The sequence below is a fragment of the Apostichopus japonicus genome, chromosome 13 (genome assembly GCF_037975245.1).
Source record: "Apostichopus japonicus isolate 1M-3 chromosome 13, ASM3797524v1, whole genome shotgun sequence".
Classification (NCBI taxonomy): domain Eukaryota; kingdom Metazoa; phylum Echinodermata; class Holothuroidea; order Aspidochirotida; family Stichopodidae; genus Apostichopus; species Apostichopus japonicus.
Window position 1 is genome coordinate 5,405,044 of NC_092573.1, and position 17,457 is coordinate 5,422,500.

General features: G+C 37.5%; 1 long non-coding RNA gene across 1 annotated transcript; it reads right to left on the bottom strand.

Annotated features, from left to right (window-relative positions):
• Positions 1-1,136: 1,136 nt before the first annotated feature.
• On the bottom strand, positions 1,137-6,539 carry LOC139978596 (uncharacterized). The gene is made up of 2 exons (XR_011796984.1): positions 4,397-6,539; positions 1,137-3,645 (listed from the first exon to the last, which is right to left on the bottom strand). It is a non-coding gene; the product is annotated as an uncharacterized lncRNA (long non-coding RNA).
• Between the last annotated feature and the right edge of the window lie 10,918 nt (positions 6,540-17,457).

A 17,457-nucleotide genomic window follows, 5' to 3' on the forward strand; every position in this document is an offset into this window, starting at 1 on the left:
GCTACCTTAAACATGACCGTTAATCTGGAGTTTACGTTTGAATCCAGCTAGGGTTGGCATTTTCCCGGGAAAAACCTGTTTTTCCCACTAAGTGGTAAAAACCAGGTAAAAACCGGGAAAAACTGGTAAATACCGGTAAAAACCGCCTCCGTCTCGAAAACTAGTATTAATTGTCCGTAAAATGCAGGGTCATCAGTAGGCACAATATTGTTTCATGACAGGCATATTTTATTGAATATGGGAGTTTCTTAGCTTCATTTTGAGCTATTTTATCACATTCTTATTCTACTTTTTGTGGAAAAAAGAGTATTTTTCGTATTGCACATGTATAGTTATTCTGTCACGATCTCTTTAGCAGTATGCATTGCCTATTGCCCAAACCATTATAGGTCTACACTGGGACATTCACCCCTCCTAAATTCTTCAGGCCTATTATGTGGCATGAACAGCGGAGGATAGAACGAAGTGGCGAACCATGGCATCCAAAGCCTCAAAGGGACAAGGAACCATATAATAATATAATATTATGTGCTCAGACAGTTCATTCCATTAATACAGTAGGCAACAGTCTATTGAGGTGAACTTCAATCCAGGGGGCTCAATAGAAACTGCTTTGAAACTTTGTAAGGCACATGGGCCCAATTAAAGTATTAAACGCACAATGGCCCTATGGACCCATTCACACAACCAAACTGTTTACCTTGATGCAAACATGGTCCAATTATTATACAACTTCATGCTTGAGTGATTAAACACTTTGAGGTGGACAGGTGAGGTGATACTGGGCACTTCCTGTGTATAGGCTAACTGAAGAGGTAGGAGTATCAACAACACAAGTAACTGTTCCAATTGTTACTTATTCTCAAATTAGTTGATGTCACAACAGTCACTTAGTACAGTGCCTATAAGCAATATAAGCATAGTACAGTGCCTAGTGCGAAGTGTGAACAGAGTACAATTTATCGCAGACATGAAGTGATCGTTCTTGGATGTGAATCATCATTTGGATCTGAGCGGACTAATGTGGCATGTATAATATGACGAACCATAGCCCTAGGAGGCACCAACAGTTTGATACGAGTCCATTCTCTAGATAATGGAATTATGCATCTCGAAAGGAAAATAAAGTTGGTTGATTTGAGCATCCAATATATTATTTATTTGAATTATTTATAATAGTCTAATCGGTAAACTCACAAGTTATAGATCATAGCTGTTCTTTGGATGTAACCCAACCCCCTACCATAAGATGCCATTTTCTTGTAGATTCTATGCTCCTCCACAAGTTCCACATGAGTTTTTAGGAATTCTATATAATTTGAGGTTTTTCCCGGTTTTTCCCAGTTTTTCCCACTTATAGGTGGGAAAAACCTCCCGGTAAAAACCGGTAAAAAACTTGTTTTTACCAGGGCGGTAAAAACCGCCCGGTAAAAACCGGCCAACCCTGAATCCAGCAGTATACTTCTCGCATTGATCATCGTAAACGCCATGATTACACCAATATATACGGAGAAACGTGGTCATCGTAAACACATTACTTACGACCAATACAGGGGCTGGGCTTATTCGCCACGTTTAGGGAGTCTTAATCGGGTTGATTAGGCTGAGAAATACACGGACCACCTCTCTCAAATATTACATTTGATTTAAAGAAAATTAAAAATAATAAACATAAAATCACACTCGTTTGATTTTCCACTTTTTTATTTATATATTTGCACCTCATATCGCATCGTAAACGTTTATTTGTTATTTTTACACTTATACAAAAATTATGTAAATGAACGAAATACCACTTCTAATGTGTAAATACATCTAAATGCAACTCAATATTGCTTTACATCATAGTGTTGAATATTCAGCTTTTTGAATACAAAGTTTAAACCTCGAGAAGCCATTTTCCTTTTCAAATTTCAAAACATGCATTATTGTCCGGAGAATGTGTTTTGATGCCCAAATATTACTCTACTTACATTGTGGCAATTATATACACATGCAACGATTTTAATGCCAGGTGAAAGAAGGAAAAAAACAAGTAAATATGGAATGTTTCTATTTTTAGTTAATAGTTTGCAAATCAAAACCTCTGAAAACCAGCTACCCACTTGAAGTAACTTAACATATCAGCAGTTAAATTGAACCAAACAAATTTATGTTTAAAATTCGGTGTGTTTATCCTCAGATGATATAAACGCCTAGGCACTTCTTCCATGATGGTTATCGGCCCCTCGACCCCCCCCCCTCCACCAGGCCCGGAAACGGTACCAGCCCCTTTTATGTGGAACGAACTTGACACAGAACACCACTTCCTGCCTCATTTCGTAGCACGCTTAATATTTTGTTGCTGCTTTAAATTTTATTGTAATTAACATATATTTTGATATAAAATGCAATGATAGCCCAAACAAGATCTCTAAATTTTTTACCCTGAAAGTCTGGAATTAACCATGCATGAATAATGAAAGACAAACGTACAAGTACAACAACATTTCGACGACAAGTTATTAGGCCTATGCTCTATAGCTATGTCTTATTTTAAAATATGATTTACTAAATGATTCATTAACAATTAATAGAATCATGCTTTTCTCTTGGCTTTTGTTTCCTGAAAATATTTTAAGGATAACTTAATCCTTAACATTTAATCCCTTGATGGAATATATTAGCTGTGAAGGGAAATTTAAAAAAAGGCTTCCATTAAAGCAAAAGACTAACAAGAAAATAATAATTAATCTGACATCTATTATTATGGGCATATGCTTTCTTCCTTGTTGCATTTATCTCAGGCAGGATTTCGTTTTAAAGGTATCATGTAATTACACCAAATGTTAAATTAGAGAAAACTCTTCTTTATTATACAAAATCGTCAACTGCAACTTGTTTGTATCCGAAACAACGGCGTTTGCTGTTTGTTCCTGGTGCCTCATTAATCAACAAATGCTCAGGACAGGATTATCCACGTTCAACAGGGGCACGAGTTTAAACGTTGTGTAAAAATTCAAAGAAATATTGTTATAACGTTACATTATTCTACGTTGTATATGGTACAAAAAGTTCAAAGAAGTCAAAACGAAATGGACTTCGATATGCAGTCTTTACGCTGTTGATCAATGACTGTTTTTATGTGATGTTTTAATGTACGTATCATAACCACCGTGGGCAAATAGATGTCTTTTGTGAGCTATACATCCGGCGTTATCCGGTACCAATGTATCTCTATGGGAGCTCCAATAAACTGTTTGCCACGGGCCTCCCACAAGCTTAATCCGGCACATCAAACAAAGACCATTTTCACCATTTGGAGGGGGGTCATACCTTCATTGTTATTGTTCACCCTAATTAACAGCCCAAGTTGGGGCGTCAGTCGGTACGCATGTTAAAGATACGTCTCCTTTCCTAACGGTGGGTATCCTTTTTTCTGGACTTTTCGCTAAGGAGAACGTCCTTATAGAATGAGTCCAGCCTCATTTTGTTCAGTCTTTCCGACTCCCAAGTGAACTCCTGCACTACGGTACCCTAGCTCGTTCGCTCTCCATGTCAGATTCCTCGGATGACATATACTCAGTTGACATCACTGTACAGTCTGTCTTTTCTCTCCTCTGACCAGTCTATGTTCTTCATTGCGCTCAATCTACAATGAAGTTTCTGTAAACAAAGACACAAGAATAAGTATGAATTAGACATATATAAAGATCAGTTGGCAGATAGTTTACTTTTGTCGAAAAATATACTAGCTCCAACTGGCAATATCTCCAGTCCCCCCCCCCCAGTGAAAAATGTGGAGGCGCGGATGTATCATTCCGCCCCCCCCCCCCCCGCTTCGCAAGTCAGAAAAAAAACCTTTTTCATTTCCAAATGAGAACAAAAAAATCTCATTTGGAGCACCAAATTGCATCTAAGGCCAGGTGAAAATACAAAATTAAGTTTACAAAATGGCGTGGGTGTTGAAGTGTGCTTTATTGCACCAAATTGCATCTGAGGCCACCTGGAAATGCAAAAACTCCCCTTTGACCCCTCCCCCGGGACGGCCATCAGTCTTCAACCCCCCTACTCAAATGTACCTTCCTACGCCACTGTATGTTTCAACGGTTTACAAAGCAGATTTGTTTATGGGTTAGGGGAGGTACAGTAGGGGGTACGTGGTCGGGTGACGTTCACCATCACAAAGTTAGAACGTGAATGTATCAATAACAGTATACCCTGGAAATTGTGCATGAAAAATTTTACAGATATCTAAAAGGAGATTATTATATTATTTCTCTCACTGTCATATTTTAACTCTTTTAATTTATCGTTTTTAAAGGAGCGAATTCCTGTACAGGTCTAGGGTTTATATAACGGTGACTTTTAGTGATTGAAAAATTACATTAATAAGTCTTGGCCTAGTGTTACGTACCGAACAATCCAGTAGCACAGAGAACTTCGTTTTCGTTTTTTTTTCGAAAGAAGTTGTTCCTTCTCAGCCAGTAGTGCTCGGAGTGCCTTTAATTCTTCCTTCAAATGTTTGCACCAAGCTTTCTGTCACAACATGTGCATACTGCCGCGGTAGTTCCAACTGTCGCTGCTTCTAAATGTTTTTTCTTTTTCCAATACACGTATGACATTTTCCTGCGGAACATCATTAAAAACCAGCGACGGATCGAACTGAAAGTGTACTTTTATAAACTGGCAACCTTGCTTCCACAGAGCTTTCTGTTACTTCTGCAATAAACCACGAAGCCGGAATCGTCCATTTTGAATGCTCTTTGCAATGTAGAACTCGATTGAGGATCAAGTGCGGTGTGAATCAAACCAACGTGTTGCTACTTGTAATACCGCCTTTTACTGATTTCAAATTGCCCGCTTTCTAGTAAGCCCAGGCTGTGACGTAATTAACTATACTGAATACGTTATTGTTACTAACCAACTGGAGTAGCCAACCTGTGAACTGCAGAGTGACAGACAGTAAACTTTATCATTGTGATGTGACCGGAAATTTCACTTGCTTATCTGGAAATGGTATTTATAGTAAGTGAGCAGTATACTTTTCTGTTTCGTACATATATTGCGGTGGGTATTTGTGCGTTTCATCGCTTTACGTGCATGATATAGGCCTTGAATATACTTCTTCGAATATCACTTGACGGCATATTGAGAGAAATCGGCAGAGCAAAAAACGGACTGTTGAAATCTATCTCGACTAATCTATGAAAAAGGATATGGACAATGGGAATCGTAAGAGGAGCATTTAAAACGGGGGAGGGGAGGGGAGGGGCAGGGGAGGGGCAGGGGCAGGGGGCATGTGGTAGGAAGTTGGAAAGAGTTTCGCACAAAATTTAAGCAAAAATTACTTAAATCTCAAGTTTGGATTTGCCCCGCTATGACCGACAAAGTTTAGCCGAGGTTTTTGAAGCCTGACACTGAGTACCGATTGTTCGATATCCCAGTTCCGAGGCTTGTGCCCCCCCCCCTCACCCACCCACGCTGTCCCCGTTTTTAAATAAATGCCCTAAATAGCTATTCTGGACCCGACCATTTCTAAAGCCGCAAAAACGGCATCACCAAAGAACCGGCTAAACGTCGCGGGTTCTCGGAAGCTAACTTGGCGAAAACAGCAAAGGGAAAACTCGATTGGATTTCAAGTGACAAAAATTGTGCGATGCTATGTACTCAGTGTGAATCCTCCAAGCCATAGTTTTTTTGTTTTTTTTTTGTCTTGTCTTCGAAAAGTCTTCAACGCAAAGCGATTCTTTTCACAATATCAGTTCAAGGAAACTGCAATTATTATATTATCATTATGTTCTACTAGTCCATAAATTTGTTAGTACAATCATGGAGGTAAAAACCTCCTTCATACAATGGTACAATGTCCTTTCTACGCTTCTGTAGCTCCGTAGTTAGCATCCAACATTGATATTTCCGAATTCTACGGTCCAGCAACAATAGGCAGCTAAATTCAAATCTGTATGGAAGCCGTGAACTGCCGCTTCTAAAATTTGTTGACGATCTCGTGAACTTATGTTAAAGACGGAGGAAACTGAATATAGCAGTTTGTCGATCATTTAACCATGCTTTGACTCAGTGATCATATAGAAACTGGAATCTTACAATAAACAATTAAACAATGTGAAGCGTGTCACAGTGACAATAACATTTGATATTTACATGTTATTCAGTATATCACGCCTTTTTGACAGTAATCACAAACACATTCTTGCTATATTTTTCAGAGACCCACGAGTTATCATTTTAAAGGTTTGAAATTCTGGCACTCTTCAAAATGCGGCAGTATTTAATTTTTAATTTTATTCAGTTCCATATCAACAGCGTAATGATATAGCTACATTCCATTTTTGACATTCAACATATTAAATATCACTTGTGTATTTAACGTTACTTAATCGAGATGAAGTTTGCAATAATTTTCAGGAAAATTCGTTTCATATATATAACTATTGGAGAATAAAACCATTACCTTGATCCGGCACATGCATATGGATTTCGCTGTGTGTACTACGTATTGTAATGTAGGCGCTCTATTTTTGCCTTTATACGGCACTTATGTATGTTTATTTACTATATATATATATATATATATATATATATATATATATATATATATATATATATATATATATATATATATATATATTTATATATATATATATATTTATATATATATATATATTTATATATATATATATATATATATATATATATATATATATATATATATATATATATATATATATATATATATATATATATATATATATATATATATATATATATATATATATATATATATATGAAAATCGTAATGAGTTTGTAAATCAAGAACAGTGAAACAAACTTTCAGCCTCCACCAGGATTCGAGCCACGGGCCTCCCGCTCTGTACGCGGACACCCTAACAACTAGGCTATATGGACGCTGATTGTATGTCCAGAGGTTCGAAACCGGTAAGGAAGGTCTATATGTTTGGGACTTGCTATTCTGTTTATTTAAGACTTGCATGTGTCTCAAGCATGAATGTATTACGGTACCCTCACAGGATAATACTTCCGTGTCTCAGGTATGCATTTCTTTAATGGAATTATATAACGGACACAGGACAATCTAGGCTATTATATATTTGCATATAGGTGCGTGATTTTTACAAACACCACACGTGAATATGCCAATTTTTTGGCATAATGCTTATTTTCTCAAGCGATATAAATTATTTTCGAAATTTCCGTAAAAACTAAACAGTAATGAACGTCGTTTACGTATTATACACAGGGACGTAGCTAAGGCCTGATGATTGAGAGTGGGTCGGGGGGGGGGGGGAGATGTAGTGGCTGAAATTCCAACTGGATGGGATTTGGAGCCAGAAAATTCCGACTGCTGCCTTGTAACCCGCAGCCCCCCCCCCCCCACACCCTACTCGTCAACGATACAGTCAGTGTCAGTCAGTCAGTCAGACACTCCATCTTTGGCGACTGCACTTTTGTTTTTTCGGTACATTTGTACCACTGGCCCTCACTTCACAAATTTATTAATCACTCTGGTTAGCGAGTAAGCAATGAGTATAAGTTATCTGCTTGATAGGCTACATAGACTACCAACTAAAAAAGCTATGTTAATGTAACAAAGGGGAAAACTTTTCTTTTTCAACAAATTATATTCGACGACACAGTGAACTACCCCAAAATACAGTGCTTTTTCCTAGCGCGCTTAATATTATTTTCTTGGGGGGGGGGGGGGCTATTTATCACTCACATGAAAAAAATTAAATTGTTCACTTCATTCCAACTGAGCATTGGGAATGAAGTGAACAGTTAAACATTTTGCAGAAAAATGTTGAGTTGACGAGATACGACAAGTTGCCAATTAAACATTTTGCAGAAAATTTTACAATTGCTCAATTGGGATGAAGTGAACAATTGAACATTTTGCCACAAACATGTCCAATTAACGAGATAAGATAAGTTGTCAATTGAACATTTTGCAGAAAATTTTTCCATTGCTCAGATGGAATGAAGTGAACAAGTGAACAATTTGCAGCAAAATGTCCAATACACGAGATATGATAAGTTGTCAATAAAACATTTTTCAAAAATTGTTCAATTGCTCAGTTTAAGCAACTAAGCAATCCAACATTTTTCTGTTTTTTGGGGGGATAAGATTTTATCTTGTTATTTTAACAATTTACTGAAAAATTTCACTTTATGGGCAAAGTTTTTCTTATGTTGATGGCCATTTTAAGCTTCCGTAGAATAACATTGAGCGTTTTAATTGTATACGTTGTACAGTAGTTTATTAGGCATTTTTTTTTAGAGTATTCAAAATCACACGAAGTTTTGTATGGTGGAGTATAAGAACCGCGAGATACTGTTTCTTAATATGACAAGGAAAACGTGGTAAATATGACTGATTAAAGGTCAAGTTTGACCGAAAATTGTAGGTCACTCACAAATAGCATGAATTTATGAAAAATAGAGTGCCACAATCGGAAAAATTAGAGTGCCACAGTCGGAAATTCCGTACTCATAAGCGTACGTATACAATTTTAATCTAAGGCTGATGGGTACAGTTTCTTCCTCGTTATGATCCCCCACCTATAATTTTCAGTTGATATATGTAATCAACATATTATGTTAAATTAAAAGTAAGTATAGGTATCATCAAACTATATATGAAATTGATCGCAGAGTCAATCAGGCGTAATAGATTTAGGGAGGGGAAATTGATCGTGGGGTGAGGGGCTTCGAGTTCAAATACGTATACTCATCAAAAGTAGTCTGTAATGGCCCCAAATTACGGCATGCTGTAATTGCTGGAAGTTTTCAGAAAAGTCCTTTCCTGAAGGTGTTCACTCTCCATATGGTTCGCTGACATAAACACACACAACAAGATGACTAAATTTCCCAGTTAGGTAAATTTCCTCCAAGGTGGTTAATAAAACAGTTTAAGAATTTTAACATAAGGTGACCATATTTTAATATGTAGCATATATGGGACCAATAAATCATACTTAGTATGATAGTAATATTTAGTAGTGTAGGGTCTACTCGTTTGTATTGGGCTTTAACCTAGTGAAGTTGCATATAGCAAGGTTTGAACCTAACTGGAGACCAAAACTTCCCGGTATGTAACACCTTCGAAAAATAAATGAAGAGGCGCGGGAGGGGGGGGGGGTGGGGGTCGGGGGTCGGACAGAGGATTCAAGAAATTATGTAATTTATTGGCTTCGTAAATAGTGCAGTTCCTAAAGGGTCTACTCGTTTGTATTGGGTTTTAATGCCTTCTAAATCGCTTAATTTGCGAACAGTTTCTGTGAAGACTACTATATTTCAGTCATACTTTCCCAAGCGTGGGCACAATTCCCCTAAGCGTGGGCACAAAAAAGTTACTGTTACACATGCATGTTAACAATATGTATATGTGTATATATGTATATGTGTCGGGGGGGGGGGGGGGGTCGGGTGTCGGAAAGAGGATTCAAGAAAGTATGTAATATATTGGCTTCTTAAATAGTGCAGTTCCTAAAGGGTCTACTCGTTTGTATTGGGTTTTAATGCTTTCTAAATCGCTTAATTTTCCAACAGTTTCTGTGAAGACTACTATATTTCAGTCATACTTTCCCAAGCGTGGGCACAATTCTCCTAAGCGTGGGCACAATAACGTTACTGTCACACATGCTTGTTAACCAATATGTGTATGTGTATATATGTATATGTGTCGGAGGGGGGGGGGGGGGTCGGGTGTCGGAAAGAGGATTCAAGAAAGTATGTAATATATAGGCTTCTTTAATAGTGCAGTTCCTAAAGGGTCTACTCGTTTGTATTGGGTTTTAATTCCTTCTAAATTGCTTAATTTTCAAATGGTTTCTGTGAAGACTACTATATTTCAGTCATACTTTCCCAAACGTGGGCACAATTCCCCTAAGCGTGGGCACAATAAAGTTACTGTCACAAATGCATGTTAACCAAAATGTGTATATATGTATATGTGTCGGGGGGGGGGGTGGGTCGGGGGTCGGAAAGAGGATTCAAGAAAGTATGTAATATATTGGCTTCTTAAATAGTGCAGTTCATAAAGGGTCTACTCGTTTGTATTGGGTTTTAATGCCTTCTAAATCGCTTAATTTTCGAACAGTTTCTGTGAAGACTACTATATTTCAGTCATACTTTCCCAAGCGTGGGCACAATTCCCCTAAGCGTGGGCACAATAAAGTTACTGTCACACATACATGTTAACCAATATGTATACATGTGTATACATGTATATGTGCCGGGGGGGGGGGGGGTGGGTCGGGTGGGAAAGAGGATTCAAGAAAGTATGTAATATATAGGCTTCTTAAATAGTGCAGTTCATAAAGGGTCTACTCGTTTGTATTGGGTTTTAATGCTTTCTAAATCGCTTAATTTTCCAACAGTTTCTGTGAAGACTACTATATTTCAGTCATACTTTCCCAAGCGTGGGCACAATTCTCCTAAGCGTGGGCACAATAAAGTTACTGTCACACATGCATGTTAACCAATATGTATATGTGTATATATGTATATGTGTCAGGGGGGGGGGGTGGGTCGGGTGTCGGAAAGAGGATTCTAATATAAAGGCTTCTTTAATAGTGCAAAGCGTGGGCACAATAAAGTTACTGTCACACATGCATGTTAACCAATATGTATATGTGTAGTGTATGCGGCTGCGTACATTATTTTGTCCATGTATATATGTTAATCGTACATTATGTCTGTATCTGAGACTGTATTTGTGGACTGTATTGGCCGCAAATTAAGCAACTTGCAATAATTGCTAGGAATGTTCAAAAAAATACTTTCCTTGGAGGGCTTCGCTCTCCAAATTGTTCTCAGACATTCTTAATGAACACAAAAGATGACTGAATGTCTAGTGAGGTAATTTTTCTTCCAACGAGGTAATATAACCGTTTAAGAATATTGACCAGAGGTGAGGTGACCATTTTTTGAATATATGGCATATATGGGCCAATACAGCATACTTTAATCCTTCTACATAACCTATATTAGTTGCATATAACAAGTTTGAACCTAACTGGACACCCAAACTTCTCCCGTAGCAACGTAAACACCTTCGAAAATTAAACGGGTGAGAGGGGGGGGGGGGGGGGGGTCGGAGTGTTTGAAAGAGAATATAAGAAAGTACATGATGTATAGGCTTTTGTCTCACTTGCATTTTTTTCATGGGGCCTTCTCGTTTGTACATGGTGTAATGCCTCCCAAATTGTTAAATTTAAGAACAGGTTTTATGACAACTAGCCTAATATATTTCAATCATATTTTCCCAAGCGTGGGCACAATTCCCTAAGCGTGGCACAATACGGATCATATGTATATATGTGTGTGTATAGTGTACGCGGCTGCGTGCAGTACACGTTGTATATGTTCATTTTAATCGTTACGTCTGTATCTAGCCGGTAAGCAATAGGCCCTACCTACAAGTTGTTTTTCATTCTATATATTAATCTTCGTGGCATTGTTCCACTAATTTTGAGGTGAATGTTTGTAAAACGTTTCCATGTTTGAATTCAGAGTTCAATAACATTATCTACAATAGAAAATGTTCAATAGAAATGAATGTGGAACACATTTCTGGCGTCATCATGTGTCATTTATTTACACTTGCTTTCTATCGCTGCAACAGAAACATTTGCAGCAATGAATAAGAGAGGAAAGGGAGAGCAAAATCGTTATTAAGTTGTCGCATTCCTGCAGTAAAGAGTGCACCGTCTTAACTACAAATTTTTAAATATATACTTTGTACCTCGTAAAACGTGTTTGGTAAAGTATGTTCTTTACTTTGAATCTTTTACTTGCAATTTTACACCCCAATACAAAACCAGTATATCCCGCTCCAAAGGTTTGCTGTTTTGGCCCCTAATATGCCAGGTATTCAAATATGGTCACCTTTGATACAAAAAAAAATATTGTATTTGTATTACCACCCTTGAGGAAATTAACATTCAGCCATTTAATGTCTTTAATTTAGAAAGTATGAGAACAATTTGGAAAGTAAAGACCTCCTGGAAGGTAATTTTTGTAAACTTCTGGCAGTTATATATAGCGTGCTATAATTTGTGGCATATGCAGACTACCTTTCATCCATTTAGCCACCGACAAATTGCTCAACGGGCAAGTATTAGCTTTGAAGTTATGTTTTCAGGATCACCGCCCTATAAGTGTGTTATACATGTGCACATAATGGTAGCAGTGTTATACATATGAGCTGTTAATGTTACCCTAAAACTGTGGCTTTCTAGGCATTAACCCATCATTTCATGCTCACGACCCGACCTAGAGCCAGATTGTTTAACAGTTACAACTCCCTGATTTAACTAGTAATTAGCTAGGAAGCACATTAACGCAGGAGGATCGCCATCCTTTTGGAAATTTCCAGTTCATATACTCCCTTAATGGGGTATAAGAGAATGTATAGCAAACGCTGATACGTGTGCGAAAATTATCAAAGGAGAAAACAACCTCCCCGTGTGAAAAGAAAACAAAGAACAATAAGAAAGCAGACGTTAATTCAGTAAGAGTATACTATTACTTTCAAACGTATATAGTATCAGCAGGGAGTTGTTATGCAACTCCCTGGTATTAGTCAGCCATACGTTTCGTACGTTATTCGCGGTCACATTATTAACCCTCCTGTTGTCATGTAAGCAGCTTTGACCGCGTTTGAAAACAAGAGCGTTTTTTCATGCTGGTTTTGCTGTCGTTTGATTGGAGGACTGATCAGGGAGGTCTAAAATATCACCTCCCTGATCAACAGATGAGGGTTGTTCATTGCGGTTTCACAAATTCTCTACAATAAACCAATTGGATGCACTGTTCTGTTAGATACAGTATAAGGCAGGCCGTATCGTGTATTTTCATTGTTGTATCTGCATGCATATGCATCAAGAAGCAGATAAACCAAACACGTACCATACTAATCGGACATAAATAATAATAATAAATAATAAAAAACGTCAGGCCAACTTACTTAACACATAAATAATTATACATAAAAAAGTTAGACAGACAGATGAGGAGATCCGTGTATGTGTCTTCTCATCTGTTTTCTCATGATTCCAGCGGTAAGAATATCGATCAGCCATGCCATAGCGCCAAACTTAATTCTTTGTAAGGGCGAGCTGTTTGTTGAGGTATTATGATCGAGGGCCCGCAACGGGAATTACGTAACTTACCAAAATGAGCAACCACGAGGAAATTTGCTGATACTCTCATAGAATTAGCTTGAGGAGTTTTGTTGGTTTGACGGCTGCATATATATATATATATATATATATATATATATATATATTATAACTGAACAAAGTATGAGAAATACATTGTGAGGTACATATGGTTGTATGTATGTGCAAGCTATGCACATTCACGTTGAAAGATATATGCTGTATTAGAACAATGTCAGATATTCAAATATGGTCACCTTTGGTCAAATCCTTAAATTTTTTATATTACCACGTGCACCCTGAAGGAAATTTACCTCACTGGACATTCAGTCATCTTGTTTGTCCATTTACTAGAATTTCAAGAGAACACTTTGGAAGAGTTAAAACCTCTCTTTTTGAAAACTTCTAGCAGTACTTTAGCATGCTATAATAACAGACGAACATATAATGAACCGAATAGGCAGATGATTGTCTCGGTAAAAATTTCCCGTGGGTATAAATTAAATGTGACGTATATGGGCGTTGTAATCATATATACCGTAATCACGTTCTGTGTCTTTTTTGAAATTTCCGACGCTTAAGTTAATATTAATCATCTCTTAAATTCCGAATCTTTATTGAGTCAACGTAAGCGAAGTTGATGTAATCATGTTGTACTGACACTCGTGGTATGTGTATGCTCTGCGCTCGACGCGTAAGTGAATCGTAATCTTCCCGTAAATTCCGAATTCAGTGGAGAATACATTCAACGTAAACGCAATGCGTAAGTTGGTGTAATCATGCTGTAAGCAAATTTTTCTTCTTTCAGTAGGTGCCCGAAAAATTCTCAGCATATTGCCCGAATTTTCACCAAAAGTTTTGGTTGGGGGGGGGGGGCTGCAGCCCCCCAGCCCCCCCGCCTCCTACGCCTATGCGTGGTGTGCATGCTTCGGAATTTCCGACGTGTATATCCTAAACATGCCGTACTGTGCCTGTTTCAGGTGAACGAAAATAACTTAAACTTGACTTTAAGGATTTCGTAATCAATACGTAAACGCTGAAATGAACGTATTTGGGTATTTGTAAGTTAATTGTAAATATACAGTAAATTTTTAACTGCACTCGTTTCAGCCAACGTAAATGTTGAAATTTTGTTCATGAGATGCAGTCACAGGGTAATATCATTATCGGAAGATTGACATTAGAATTGTGTCCAGTGTTTTATTTCATGGAACAATCAACGTTAACGTCATGCTTAAGTTTGGCGTAAGTTTGTTGCAAACGCGTTGCATCTATGCTACGAGTTTCCGATGTGTAAGATAATCGTAATCCTGTCGTAAATTTCTTCGTGGCGAGATTAAGGTCAACGTAAACGTGGAGAAGAAATAAGTTTTAATAAATACGAAAGTAATTATTAACTTCCGATATGTAAGTTGTCATAAACGTAACGGAAATCTGTTGTTCCGTGTTTACAATGTTTACGGATGCGTAATCACATCGTAAACGCGTTGTTCCAAAATGTACGGGTTTCCGATGTTTAAGGTGACCGTAAGCAAGACGTAAACATCCAAGGACTGTGCTTACGATAACTTAAATGCGTGTCTTTTTCCCGTGATAAGAGTAAGCCGTGTTGTAATGTTTCGACAAAGATCATTCGTGGAGTAGTGACTAAAGGCGATGTACATTGAAATGGTTTAAGTTACTTTCGACAGAAGAATTGAGTCGTTACGAATGTTATCAGGATTGGAAATTTTGCATTTGCAAATAATATTTTATAGGCATGCCATGCTTTTATAATTTCAATTTCTGCCTCGGGAGATCACGGAAGTAGGCTAATCAGTATACAGTACAGTATAGCAAGAAGAAACAAGTTACAATTGGAATTGTTTTTTAAAACATCGAGATGATCATAAAAGCGATCATACGGCAGCCGGTTTGCTCTGATCACTTGCTTTTCATTTAAATTCGACTTGTCAAATACTTCATAGGCCTTTCATAGGCTAATGAGAAATGATCTCCTCATAAAGGTTTTGTGAAAACCTTTATGACCCATGATGCAAGTGTCTATGCTATGAAATTTTCAATTGCATGTGACATCATTCATTTATGTATGAACTTAATAGTATCTACGAAAATGTTTTACATTATGTCATTTGACGGACGCACAACGTCACCGCTTATCGACCAGTTCCAGTTAACGACGATGGTAATGTAAAATACACTGCAGACCGTTAGCAACTTACCGTATTTCAAGGTAGTCTGTATAGGCCCCAAATTATAGCAGGCTATAATTGCTAGAAGTTTTTAAAAAGTACTTTACTGGAGGTCTTTACTCTCCAAATTGTTTTCAGACATTCTAAATGAACACACAAGATAACTGAATGTCCCAGTGAGGTAAATTTTCTCCAGGGTGGTAATAACAATGGTTTAACAATATTGACCAAAGGTGACCATATTTGAATATCTGGCAAATTTGGGGCCAATGCAGCATACCTATAATCAATCACACAGAAGTGACAAACATTATACTCATGTATTTGCTTCAGTCTGATTGACTAATAACTATGATGTAACAATATGAGTCTTTCGACTTAAAGTTAGGAAAGGTACAAGAAAGAAGACTCTTACCTTATGGCCTTCTGTGCTCTGCAAGGCACTAGCTATAAGACAACAAACTAAAATGGTCACAAACAGCGGTCTCATCTTCGTAAAATTCTTTGACAATGTAAATGCCTGGACAAATACGAGGACTTTTAAGCAATGTTGCAGAGTATCAAATTACCCTCCTTCGAGTAGATAGTTAACATGTTCTTGCTCTTTTTCTTTGAAACGATGCAAATGATACTATGTTGTTTTTCGTAACTTTATACGGCTTATATAGGAGACCATTTTGCTGGTACGAACAAGAACTTTGGTGGTGTCACATACAAACTTCATGGATATGTAACTTGCAAAACCTACTTTGTAACTTTAAACTGAGAGATGATTATTGTCAATCTGTAATATGATAGATATTCTGATTGGAATTTCAGAGTTTACAGAATATTTGTCTTTTCTGAAAAATATCTGAAAATATCTAGTGCAGATGGAAAAAAACTTACTCTACAATATTTCCCTGCCAAAAATTTGTCAAGTATCAAGGACAGGAAGTCTGTATGTGGTTGAACTACGTTGATACTTGTTAAAATCACAGCATCATATTTGTTATACTTTGATATTATTTTTGGTGGGGGAGGGTGAGGGGGGCAAGTACCTGGGCGGGCCGCCCGTGCATCTGGTTTATTTATATATTTTAAAATATTTTCACTTGTTTTCTTTGTCGACTTGAGGGGCGCTGATCCGCCCCCACTCTGTACCCGCCGTTGACCAGTAGACATAAGGAAGTTAAATTGAAAGTTTCACCAGTATATATAAAGTGGTAAAAGGTCATCTAGTTCAAATCGAGTTCACACTTTCACACAGCAGTTCACACAGCATATGAAAAGGTGGTGAAAAGCAATGACAACTGTATGAGCCAGTTGAGTATAAAACTGGAAAGATATACATTTTTTAGATTGTGATAAAGTACAGTTTTCATCAACTTTGGATGATAAGGAATGTAAAGTCCAAAGTCATCAGGGATTTTATTGTTTCATTTCAATTCTTCAGTGAGTTTAGTTAATTGGTTTTGGACTAAAATAAGATTTTCTTTCTATTTTAGGCTCCAACTTTCTGACTGGGAAGAGATTCATGGTAGCAGTTTAAGGGTGTCATTATTAATGACCACGAGGTGGATTTTAAGAGTGCTCTTTTCTTTCCTCTCTGCAACTTTTTTTTTCTAATGTGTGTAACATACAAATAATCCAGCAGAATTTTGTATACCTATGCAGTTTAGGGCAGCCGTGAGTACTATGAAAATGTATTGCTTCTTACTGATACTTGTTTGATATCGCACTCACTTATGATCATTTAGCATGTTCCAAGGTGAGTTTGATGTCATGATACAGGTCTGACAGGACTTAGAAAGGTAGCATTCCCCTTACCAGTGCCAGAGGCCTAATGGGGGGGGGGGGGGGTATTTGACCTACTGTGTGGCGATCAGAACATCTTCCGTTAGCATATATGTATATGTTAATGGTTGTGATGAATTTTAAGTCGCAACAACAGATACCAGAATGCTGGATGTCATGGTTGTACATAAGAATTGCATTTATTTTAAGGGCCGTACGAGCCTTGCTCATAGACCCATGCTCCTGTTCACAGGACCTGCCTTTTGTGCCTCATACCTGACTCATCTTAATTATGACTTACGTGA